The sequence below is a fragment of the Taudactylus pleione genome, unplaced genomic scaffold (assembly GCF_031769625.1).
Source record: "Taudactylus pleione unplaced genomic scaffold, aTauple2 ptg000053l, whole genome shotgun sequence".
In the NCBI taxonomy this organism is placed as follows: Eukaryota; Metazoa; Chordata; class Amphibia; order Anura; family Myobatrachidae; genus Taudactylus; species Taudactylus pleione.
The window spans coordinates 37,103,931-37,116,886 of record NW_028284455.1 but is presented as its reverse complement, the minus strand read 5'-3'; the positions used below and the strand labels follow the sequence as shown (position 1 = coordinate 37,116,886).

At 45.0% G+C, this 12,956-nt stretch overlaps 1 protein-coding gene across 1 annotated transcript in view; it reads right to left on the bottom strand.

Annotated features, from left to right (window-relative positions):
• NEK11 (NIMA related kinase 11) overlaps positions 1–12,907 on the bottom strand; it is a 426,840-nt gene extending 413,933 nt beyond the window's left edge. Inside the window, exon 1 of the mRNA XM_088463785.1 lies at positions 12,834–12,907. The gene's annotated coding sequence lies outside the window, so the exon portion shown is untranslated. The remainder of the gene's footprint in view (positions 1–12,833) is intronic.
• Positions 12,908–12,956: the final 49 nt, after the last annotated feature.

Below are 12,956 nucleotides of genomic sequence, written 5' to 3'. Positions count from 1 at the left end.
CCAGATATTGGTAACAGAAGAAAAAATGTAAACCTCAATGGCTTTGTTCAAACACGTGACAGCACAACCGGAAGTATGTATACGCTATTGTGCGACCAGTCGCATACACAATAATGCGACTACCACACAACCGTAAAATGGCTTTTTAACTGCGTACGCAAAAGTGCGTCTTTGCTAAGCGCAAACCTGCGACTTAGCCGCGTACTCAGTACTGCGACACCCCTTTAAATGTAAGGTTCTATCAACAGAGGAAAACAAACTTTTTCCTCTCTTGTCCCTGGATTCTAGTCAGCTTCCTTGATTCACACGGAGACGGATAGCGATCTTTCAGCACAAAGCGGTTGCAGGCAAACCCTGCATGTGGCCACTCCACCCTTGCTGAAATATCGATGGCCGTATGTACCGTGTGAGCAGGTAAGTGACTTCACTACGAGCCCCCAACTAACGATACTGGATCAGAACCTCTATATACCCCTGCCTGTACCTTCTAAAACCCTTCCTAGAAACCTCTAAAGGATGACGCTAATTTGCGTACGCAGTCATACCATAAATAAAGACTTAGACGTGGAATCTGTGGTTCCAAAGCACAAGTGTTATTCAGGTAAAAGTTCAGACAGTTACACGCAATTGATCAAGACACAATTTAGGCGCAAAAGGAAATTATACAGACCCAAGTACAGTTAACATACGCAGGCGCTTCCGGACCCGGAGATAGGCATCAGCAAGAGACCCCTAGTCATACAGCGTTCAGCACGAAGACTGAGAACCAGCGTTTGTGCACACATATTTATACCCCCCCAGAATAAACAGGACAATAGGGAAGTTTGTTGCTGGTGTCATTGGTTCCCAGGGGAGAAGCATCTGTTACAGCACATTTAACAGGCTAGTTCAAATAGACTCTCCCTGCCTCTAACAGCTGGGGATCTTCCTCTTCACACCCCCTGCAACATCCTAACAGTTGTTCCTAAAATATACATTTTGTTGCTTGTAGGCTCTGCGATCCATAACTCGAGAATGCATGATGCGATCTCCCCACCGATAACACCGGAATACTGTAAAAAGAGTACGCATCAGTACAACTCCAAACACGACTTGTTTAGCATGTATTATACCTTAGTTATCAAATATCTTTATTTCTCAGCATTTAAACTAACTGAACCAACTTAAATCATACACTTTAAAGCGTATTGAACCTTATGTGTGAATATGTAATGTGTGGGTATTCAGGGTTTGATATAAGGTCGCTAGTTAACTTGGGGCAGATGCGTGCGCATAAAGCTAATAAAACAGCGGTTTCATACAAAGTCCTATGCATTCGCTAATATGCGACTAGTTAACAGCGCAATTGTGTGTATTAATGTGTGTATGAGAAATGGTGAAAGATGCAAACGCATGGTGCTATTAGTATTATCGCCACATGTACTAAAATGTGAGTTTATCTAAAATGGCGCTTAGGCGGCCATTCGCAAAATGGCGTCTTGCGATCTCATTTTCAAGATGGCGTCTTGCGGCCATTCGCAAGATGGCGTCGCCGCGATTAAATTTTAAACTGAACTTGCCAATTATTCAGCTTCGACAAGACAATCATAGCCTCAATTAATTGTCTTTTATTGGATGGACGCCTCAGATGTACCAGTTTTTTCAAACGGAACCACAAATGTTCTATGGGGTTCAGGTCTGGGCTGTTTCCTGGCCATCCCAGCACCTGCATGTCATTCTCTGTGAACCACTGTTTGCATATCCGTGCAGTGTGGCAGGGGACTGAATCCTGCTGTAAAAAAAAATGGGGCATTAACTGGAAAAAGATCCCTGATAGAAGGTAGAAGTTTTAGTTGTAGGATGGTGTTAATGTACTTTCTGCTGTTCAGTGTGCCATCTATGACATAAAGGCGGCCTACAGCATCTGCTGTCATACATGCCCAGATCATAATACTGGTAGGATTCTTTGTTGTCGCTTAAATAAAATCTGGATGTACCTCTTCCCCGATGCGACGTCTCACACATTTTCTCCCATCACTACCAAATATCCATATCTTAGTTTCGTCACTCCATATCACTTGTTTCCACTGACCTTCTGTCCATGCAATGTGTTCTTTTGCCCACTGTATTTGTTTCAGACGCTGCTTTTTATTTAGCAATGGCTTTTTTCGGAAAATCCTACCTTTTAGGCCAACCTCCGTTAGTCTTCTCCGTACCGTTCTTGCACTGACAAAAACACCAGTTGCACTCAGGGCCTTATTCAGAGACGGATGCTCTGAAAGAGCGCTCGCTCTGAATCAGGGCGTTTTTTGTTTTTTTTTGGAGCGGCCTCCTGGCCGCTCGCATAGCTGTGGGTGACCAGCCACAGCTATAGCGAGCGGCCAGGTTGATGGTCGCGATGGTCAAGACCATCGCGACCATCGGGCTTGCGACGAGACCCTTGTGGTAGGGTCTTGTGGCCGCAAGCCCCAGAGAGCTTCTGGCTCTAATAGAGCCAGAAGCTTTCCCACTGACATCACTAGTGATGTCAGTGGGGCTGCCCACAAATGGCAGGCGTTCGCTTGGGAACGCCTCCGTTTGCGAAGCCACCCACCGGCCACGTCTACCAAACGGGGCGAGCTGTCAATCACCATCGACAGCTCGCCCCCTTTGGTGCGAAACCCGGAGCGACGGAGCACCCGTCGCTAGCCGGGTCTCGCGCATGCACACGACGGAGCCGGCTCCGTCGTGCGCATGCCCAGTGGGCAAACATCAACCCGGTTGCGATCTCTCAGCGCTTGCGACCGGGTCTGAATCAGGCCCTCAGTTCACTGCTAATAGCCGCAGATGACATCCATATGTCCCTGACGCAAATTCGTTTTATTCTCCTATCATCAACAGCTGTTGTGCACTTTTTCCGACTATTTCCTTCTTTGTTTTGTATAGATTGTGTTTCCATATAGCATAAACAAAACTTTCATACTCCTGATGTTGTCACATTCCCACCAACTTCTCTTGCAATAGCTGTATACAAAAGACCATTTTCACGTAACGCCACAATCCTGGATCTCTTCCTGGGTGACCAGTCACCACTTTGCCTGGACGACATTGTTGTATTTATTTCTTACACCGTCAATAGCACTAAACAATACACACAAACATCCAACCATAATTGCACTTCAATAACCAACTTTATTCTGCAAAATGAAACAGCCAAACTGACCTTTCCCACCTTAGAACATGACCTTGCACCTGCTCATAAACGACAGCTGATTGGTCCTCAGAACAACGATTCCGATTGGCTGGTAGCAGCTGTTACTACAATCCGCTTCTTGAATCTCACGCATCTGTGCTTCTTTGTCTGACTGAAAGTAGCATAACTTCCCTTGTAATGCAAACATTTGACCTCTGTTTATTGTGTTGTATTCAGCATAAAATTTCCTTCCATTTGATACATGAATCATTGCACTGCATGAAGTGAAGTGAAAGTTTTTATAAGCATTCAAAGTTGAAAAACATTCTAATTTCAAAATGTGTCCGCAATTTTGCCCACCAGTGTGTGTGTGTATATATATATATATATATATATATATATCAGACCGAAATAAGAATACACGGAAAAAGCAGGATCGACATACAAAGCCAGAAGGAAGGGTATGTCTAGAAGTGTAGGACACAGGGCAGGGAAGGGCTGGCAGGACAAGGGAAAGGGAACAGGGTAGGGTGGCAGGACTGGGGGTGGGACAGGGAAGGCTGGCTTGACTAGGGGGGGACAGGGCAGGGAATGCTGGCAAGACTAGGGGGGACAGGAAAGGCTGGCTGAACTAGGGGGGAGGCACAGGGTAGAGAAGGCTGGCTGGACTAAGGGGACAGGGCAGGGAATGCTGGTGGGACTAAGGGGGACAGGAAAGGCTGGCTGAACTAGGAGGGAGGCAAAGGATAGAGAAGGCTGGCTGGACTTGGGGGGGACTGGGCAGGGAAGGCTGGCTGGACTGGGGGGGAGGTACAGGGCAGAGAAGACTGTAACAGGAGGGGGGCAATGCAGAGAAGGCTGACTGGACAAGGGGGGAGGCATAGGGCATTGAAGGCTGGCTGGAACAGGGGGGTGGACAGGAAAGGCTGGCTGAACTAGGGGAATAGCATGTCAAAGTCAGGGAGTACCTGGTTAGTGGTGTGTTTGTCATTGAGGTCCTTTCTCCAAGTAGGAGCTAGCAGCAACCATGTTCAGCTGGCTGCGTTGGCACAGCCAGCCAGGTAGAATCCGCACTGGCTGCTTTGCGAAGAGAGATGGAGAGAGATGGGGCCCCGTGTGGCAGCAGTGCTGCAGCGGCAGTCAGGACGGCAGGGAGAGAAGTGATAGAATAGAATGCCGACGTTTGCAGAGCCTGACGGAATTTCAAATAATGCTGCTTATTGCACAGGGCTGTGAGCCAATCACAGCTCGCAGAGCGGCAGCAAATCAGGAGCGGCTGCTACGGTCTGATTGGCTGCCGTTCCACGATCTCAGGCAGGCTTCCGGCCGCCCTGCTTGTATCTTCCTCTCTGCCATCACTTGCTGATGCTGCAGGGCGCTGCTACCCGGGCCCACCTCTCTCTCCCCTCCCTCGGGCCCAGGACTGGATGCCCGGCGGTTCCCCCCTGATGGCGGCCCTGTCTGCAGAATTTCAACAATGTTCCCAATGTGGATATGTGAAATGGCGATATTCTGCGGAATGCCGACATTAGGGTTAGGCAGTAGAGGAGGGTTAGGATTAGGCTGCAGTAGGGAAGGGTTAGGGTTTAGCGTTACTCACCATCAGATCCGCTGGATGACAGCTGGAACTCATCATCACTTGACCACCAGACCCAGAAGAGGAATGTAGTCAGCATCCCGACAGTCAGGATGCTGACAGTCACAATACCGACAGCGGCATCCCGACTGTCTGAATCCCGACAGATTGCGGAGGTGGGCACTTTTCATTTATTGGTATTTATTTTATGGTGGAGACTATTTTAATTTTGGGATTATTGTGAGGCCTATTCATTTAATGTAGAGTAAAACAGCGATTAAATGAATCATGTAGTTTGTAGAAAAGGATCGCTATCACTTAAATATGGACACTAATTAATATCTGGGATGAAATAGGTTTATTTATTAAAATGTGTATACTATTAATATAGTAGGGGTTGTTTGGGGAAGCTATAGGTCTATTAATTAAATGTGAATGCTATTAATTGTATGTCAAGACTGCTTGCAAGTAAGGAGGTATATTTACTAAATAAGAGTACTTTTTTTGTAATACAATATTTTATTGACACAAGGAAATTATGTAATGGTTAGGAATTGTGTCAAACCGTATGGCATTGGGCATTGCATACATAGGTGTAATAAGATGAAATGGATGCCTGCAAATGTGGAGGTCAACAACTCCACTACATACATGAAATCAGTAGCATTAGAAAAACAGACTTTCAATACACATAAACATAAAGTGAAATATCAAATAGGCAACTGGCTTAAATCTTCTTATCAGCAAACAAAGTACAATGAAACACAAGGATGAAGAAAAAGAGGGAGAATAAAGAACCCAAATACACAGTTAATAACGTTGTAACCCACCACTTCTAGGAAGACATTTTTCATTCCTCAAAAGAAAATGGATCTAACCATCAAAAGGGAACTCCTCCATCAAATAGTGCCATGAGTACTTTTGATTTAACGTTGAGGCTGGTTAGGGGGAAGAAGGCCTAAGAGTAACTTAAATTAAATGCGAATTTGCAAATGCAAACTAGCATAACAAAATTCACATACATTGCGGTATGTGAAATGCGAGATTCAATTAGACATGGCGATTTGTGGGACTCGTAGAAAGGTCACTCAACTTTTCAAAGCATCCTGAGACCATTCATGTGTGGGGTAGCTTCTCTGCCAAGGAAGTGGGCTCACTCACAATTTTGCCTAAGAACACAGCCATGAATAAATAATGGTACCAAAACATCCTCCAAGAGCAACTTCTCCCAACCATCCAAGAACAGTTTGGTGGTGAACAATGCCTTTTCCAACAAGATGGAGCACCTTGCCATAGTGGCTCAGGGAACAAAACATTGAAATTGTGGGTCCATGGCCAGGAAACGCCCCAGACCTTAATCCCATTGAGAATTTGTGGTTAATCCCCAAGAGGCAGGTGGACAAACAAAAACCCACAAATTCTGACAAGCTCCAAGCATTGATTAGGCAAAAATGGGCGGCCATCAGTCAGTATGTGGCCCAGAAGTTGATTGACAGCATGCCAGGGCGCATTGCAGAGGTCTTGAAAAAGAAGGGTCAACACTGCAAATATTTACTCTTTGCATAAACTTAATATAATTGTCAATAAAAGCCTTTGACACTTATGAAATGCTTGTAATTTTACTTCAGTATACCATAGTAACAACATCTGACAAAAAGGTCTAAAAACACTGAAGCAGCAAACTTTGTGAAAACCAATACTTGTGTCATTCTCAAAACTTTTGGCCACGGCTGTACATGATTATGCATTGGGATGGGTGTACCAGAGGTTCTATACTGTGTCGTGTCATTTTACCTTACAATAAAGATGATCCCTTCCTTTTCACATGCTCAGGGGGTGCACACAAAAAGCGAATTTGCTGGGAAAATGCAATGCAGTTTGGAATTGATTTGCAAATGTAAGTCACTGTGCAATTTTGACTTGAAAACAGCACACAGGACCCAACTTGCACCTAAATTAATTGAACACCTAGAGTGTAAACTCATTGCTAGGTTTTCAATTTTACAAGTAGCTACCTTTTTTCCAAGCAGCTACTGTACTGTGCTTAAGCCGGTAGTGATAGCTGATAGAACAGGTAGGAGAAAGCAGGGCAGGGTAGGACTTTGGGCCTGATTCAGAGCCGGACACTATTTGCGCTCGCTCGTCCAGAAAAAGGGGCTGGCTATTTAAATTGACCGTTCGCTCTTTGCGGTCTGTTGACGCCTCTATGTCTGAACGAGCGAACAAAACATGCGGACGTTTTTTTGTAAAAAACGCCCCCTGGCCGCTCGCATCATACGTCATCTCCGCTATTTATTAGATTAATCGAGTACATCGAAAGGCGTCTGAACTGCTCCCTATTCTTGTGGTAGCATTTTCCTACCACAATCATGCGAGCAGTTCTGGCTAAAAGACACCCAACTCACGTGGTCGATGACGCTGCTTTGTTAATTATGCACACCCATTAAACGCCCATTTTGACCGTTTGGCACGCCTGCGTTCGGATCTCTACTCCCCGTTTTCAAGCACTTTCCTCTGTTACCACCCACAAACGCCTCACTCTGTCACTCAAATTAGCAGGCATTTGCTATTTTGCGAGCACACGATTTTCGACCGCACTGACTTGTTCGCGCATGCGTACTAAAACCCATACGCATGCGCAGATGTGCGAACATCGCTCGGAGCGAACGAGCGGCTGCTTACGAGCAGCTCTGAATCGGGCCCTTTGACCCAACTGCAAATCACACTGCACTGCTGGTGTATTTCAAGGGACGCAGTTGAGCGAATATTTTCTACTGCGCATGTGTCGAAGTCACATTGCGCATGTGTCCATAGTCTGTGCGCTCAGAGTTGTAGTTGCGATTGTGACACAATGTCTTAGTTTCATAAATGTCTTAAAAATGTATTAGGTGTTCCTGGGTAGTGTATGGGAGGTGACAGGGAGGTGGCTAAGCGGACGCACGGAGATAGCCTTAGTAGCATTTGTGAACTCCGGCGCATAAACATACTCTGACGGTGAATCTGCACCTAGCGAGAGGCTGGAGCAAGTTTCAATGGTGCAAAAGATTGCTACATCTAAAGACGCTCAAGTGGTCATCTCAGTCCTTGCACAGTCAGACACACGGCTGTACACCAGGTGAAGGGGATGTAGCAGCATTTGCATATAGTTGGAGAAGTGATATAGGCAAAAGATGTACACACGGACGCTGCAGTGTCCGACTCATAATCATCCCATTACAGCCAGCTGGCCGCTTATTGCCCACCCTAGTCTATAATGACAGCTATGCACTTGTCATGCTGCTCATGCACACACTGGTTGACCAATGTTTTGGGAACTGCCGATGCGCCGGGGCCACAGTGCACATGCGCTGCGATGCCACTGCGACCCTGTCTGCAGTGCCCTTGACGCTGCATCATGATTAACAGGCTGCGGCCATTTGAGGGTGGGGAATGGGTGGCAATGGGGAGGGAGCCACGTCGCCTCCATTTTGTAGGAGAGCTGAGGCCAGGGTCTGCGTCTTTCTACACAGATTTCCAGGCACTGCCAGAGGAGTTCTGTAGCCTATTCTGAGTAAGCTTAGACTTACTCAGATGGGCGATGACTGTGGCCGTCGTGACCATTGGATCCAATGCTGTGTCTTCAGATGCAGCACTCTGATCTGCAATGCTGACAAAAGGTGTCTTTTTTCTTTAGATGCCTCCTGCGGCATTAGCAGATTTTAGTATTGGCTTTTGACGCAGCAGCGATGCTATTAGCATACAACTCTGAATCAGGCCAAGAGCTGCTACATGTTTGCATATTATCAACTGGAGGCATTGAGAATATAAGTGAACTAACTGCAAGGAAACAAGTCCAGTTTTAAATGGCTAATCTGTCAACTTTCAGCAGGTTTAATTCAGTTATCAGTTCTCTGGGCCGTGAGGAAGACCTGCACTATTTTATCAAACCGAATGTTAATAAACAACTAAACAGAAATAACATTGTCTTAAAAATATGGTCCATGAAACTTCAGCAAAATGTATATATTTTGGATTTTATCTATATGCATAAACTCCTTTGTTATATATTTGTTTATTTGTAGAATACAAATACCTGCAAGGGTTCTATGGTTGTATATTCCATCATCTGTGTAACATGTTTATGTAACACTTAGCATTACTGTCTCACAGCATTGAGATCTAGGGTTCAATTACCACCAAGTTTCTAACTTTGTGGAGTTTGCATGTTCTTCCTGTGTTTGTGTGGGTTTGCTCTGGGTATTATGGTTTCCTCCCACAATAAAAAAATATACTGGTTTCTCTGTAAAGCGCTGCAAAATATGTGTGCGCTATATAAAATAACTGATATATATATATATATATATATATATATATATATATACACGAACCAACACAGGGGGTCAATCCTATTAGCCGCGATGATCTCGCCGGTGCAAGTCATCGCGACAGTGGCCGCACTTTATGGCAGCACATATTCATCTAATATTGCTCGCAGCCCCATAGGGCTCCGAACAAAATCATGCGAATCCAGGCTCGGGTGTGGTAGTGAAGGGTGCGAGATGCGGTGCCATTGTCGGCGTTTAAACGCTGTTGCAACGGCACATCGCACCCTTCACACCTAATAGGATTGACCCCACAGTCTGATGTTTGATTCCTGATTTACAAGACCCATGAGTGCTGCTATTTTCATTTCTGATATATACAGTGTGTGTACATATACTCATGTGTAGATAGATATATAATGTATATACGGAGGCACTCACAGATCTCAAATCAATTGACAAGCTGTGTTCATTTGTTTTAGTCTCACTACTTTTATCAAGAAAACGAACATATATATATATTAAACAGAACAAATAAGTCTAATGGCGCCAATGTTTACCGTACCACTTATATTAATTATTTTATAGAGCAGGTCTGCAGAAACTAGAGGCGCCTATAATACCTCTAAAACATATAACGAAAACCTAAAATAGAGTTGCACTGCCCTATCTCTATTAGACACGAAGTCTGGTGTGTATTAAAGATAACATATTTGGGGCCGTATTCATTTAGCCGTGATAAGCGCTGTCCGGCAAAAAGTTTTCGCCGGTGATGTAATTTCGCCAGGCGAAAACTTTTCCCCGTATTCAATGCCAAAGACTTTTCACCGTTGCAAAAAGTTTGCGCATAGTATCTAGCGGAAAAGATTCGCCTATGAAAAAAAGTGCAGAATTGGAGTTTTGGGGTGCAAAGTTGTGGGAACCCCCCTGCAGCCATGGGACAGTCCCCAAAAGGTAAACTGCATAAAAAAAAGACTTTTTAGATCACCCTAAAAAAGTATTTTCGTTTTGGGGGCGAAAAAGTCCAAAGATGAGGGACAAAATTAAAAACTAGTGAATTAGACTCCAAGGGGTATGCCCCAGGTGTTTTTTTGATTGCAGGTGCTTGCAGCAGGTGGATTTTTCACTACTTTTAAAACTTCACTTTAGCAACTTTAAAATATGCTAGCACCCATTTTCAGGTACCCCAAATTTGCTGGGACTACTTATTTTCAAAAAAAAAACCCTGCTAAATGCTGTTCTTCACCACTTATGCAAAGACGCAAAATAGCAGCTATTGAGACCATTTAAGTTCCCCAAATACCTTCAGCAGGCTATTCAGGGGTATCCATAGTGATCCCCCATGTCAGTGCATCTTTTGGGGGGTGTCAGGCTGATTTCCCCAAATCTGACAGAACTTTTCGCTTGTTTGCATTTTGCCGGGTCCCGTTTTCGCCATGTTTGAATTGAATACGGGGATAAGCGCGATACTTTTCCGTATTGAAATCCAGCGATGACGGCGAAAACCTCGGCAGCGGGACTTTTCACACCTAATTGAACATGCCCCTTATTCTACTAAAAATACATAAATGCCTACCCTCCAACATGACCCATTCCATTAGGTACAAAACACTCTGCTCCTGGACTTCCCACCTAATGTATGATTGCAGCCATCTGTGTTGAACTAGGTAACTGATGAGGCAGGTGTTTCACCACAGGTGGCTGCAATCATACATTAGGAGGGAAGTCCAGGAGCAGAACATTTTGTACCTAATGGAATGGGTCATGTTGGAGGGTCTGTAAATGCTAAAAACACACAATTTTAAAAGACGAAAAGGTATTTTGTTAGAAATCCCTCATATGAAGAAACAATGTTGCATAATAAGCAATGAATTAATCTTGTAGCAACAAGTCCAAAAGATAAGACAATCTATACAGCAGGGGTGGGGAACCTTTTTTCTGCCGAGGGCCATTTTGATATATATAATATTATTTGCGGGCCCGATTCAGGCCACGCCCCCTCCATGTGATGTCACAAGGGGCGGGGCCACAATTGCTGGTGATTACAGCAATGCCCTGAGCATGCTTCGGGGAGCTGTAAGGACAGCGGTGTGACCATCTGAAGCATCCTAAGGACGCTCTAGGACAGTGATTTTCAACCTTTTTTAACTCGCGGCACACTACACAAGATTTTAAAGTTGCCAAGGCACACTATCCGGCGATGTGGTGTGCGCGGACTATGAAAAAACACACTACATTAGTTCCCACAGGAACAAAACACACTACATTGGCCCCCACAAGAATAAAAAACACACTACATTGGCCCCCACAAGAATAAAACAATCCCATTGGCTGGCCTAACAGAAAAAAAAAACCACATTGCTCCCCACAAAAAAAACAACCATACCACATTGCGCCCCACAGAATTGCTCCCCACAGAAAAAGAAACCTATGGCTGGTAAATAGGCAAATATATGGCTGGATAACATATGGCTGGTTCTCACTAAAAAAAATTACATGACTGGTTCCCACGAAAAAATAAACTATGGCTGGTATCCACGAAGAAGAAAAAAATGTCTGGTCCCCACAAAACCCACATTTCTTCCCCCCTTGTCACTCACACTGCAGCAGGATCGCGTGCGGGCGGGCTTCCAGGCAGGCTGCAGAGCCTGCCTGGACAGAGCGCAGGCTGGCTGATTGGCGCAGGGCGTTGGCTGGCAGAGCGGGCTGGAGGGCTGTGGACAACATGGCATGCGTGACCTGTGATGTCACGCCGCCGCATCTTTGCAGGTCACTACCCGGTCGCGCCTGAGTCTCCCAGAGGAGCTCAGCGGCCCGGGATGCTGAAGTACAGTAAAATGTGCTCGGTGGCTCTGACAGCCCTGCGGCACACTTCACAACCGGCCACGGCACACTAGTGTGCCGCGGCACACCGGTTGAAAACCGCTGCTCTAGGCGGCACTGCTGCATAGATTCTGGCTGCAGGGTGCCATTCTAGACACCCTGCTAGCCAGATGAGGCTAGCATAAAACAGCTCAGAGGGCCAGACCAAATGATTCCGGGGGCCTTATACGGCCCCCGGGAATGAGGTTCTCCATCCCTGCTATACAGAGTTCTCCAGTATGCTGATAAGTAGTTTAGCAGTGAAAAATGTCTCATAAAGCAGTTGCTTAGGATATGTTAATAAGCTACAAATCAATCTATTTTAATAATTAATTTGTAGTATGATAATGTAACCAAGTGTTACCTGCTATCATTTGGGTACATAATCATACTGCAAAGGAATTATTAAGCTGTGATTGACATGTAGGGCTGCATACAGGCTTCGGTATGTTATGACCTGTATTCAGCCTTGAAAAGAGGACGCCCAGACATCCTGAAACGTCGGCCAGCAGGTGGGGAGTTGTGGCTCTCTAGTTTTTTCACTAGCCATTTGGCATGATATCTGTAGCCACATCATGTTACATTTTGAACAATATTTTTTAAATACACTGTGGAACTATGGAGTCTCTGAAAAATCATAAAAGTTGTTTTCTATAACAAACTGTATATTTTACTGTGAAAAAATGTATACATGTGTTGTAACTCTGACAAGGTAGATGCCCCAATATATATAGGCACACACTGCATTGGCTATCCAAACGTGACATTCCCAATTGTGCATAATGTCCATATTATATATATCATTAAAAAGCAAGTACACAGGACATCTGTCTGTCAGCATAGAGATATGTTACATAGGTGTCCTGTTTGTATGCGGCTGCTGTGTTATAGAGTAATAATACTTCTCCGTCTTATAATAGTGATATATAGTGGCAGGTATTACCTCAGTGTCTTCGCCTGGATATAGCACGCTGGCAGTATGAGGACGGATTATTAGTCACTGCTGTCACAGACCCCAAACCCGCAGTATGTTTACACCTCAGTATCCATGGTAACCCTACGTCAC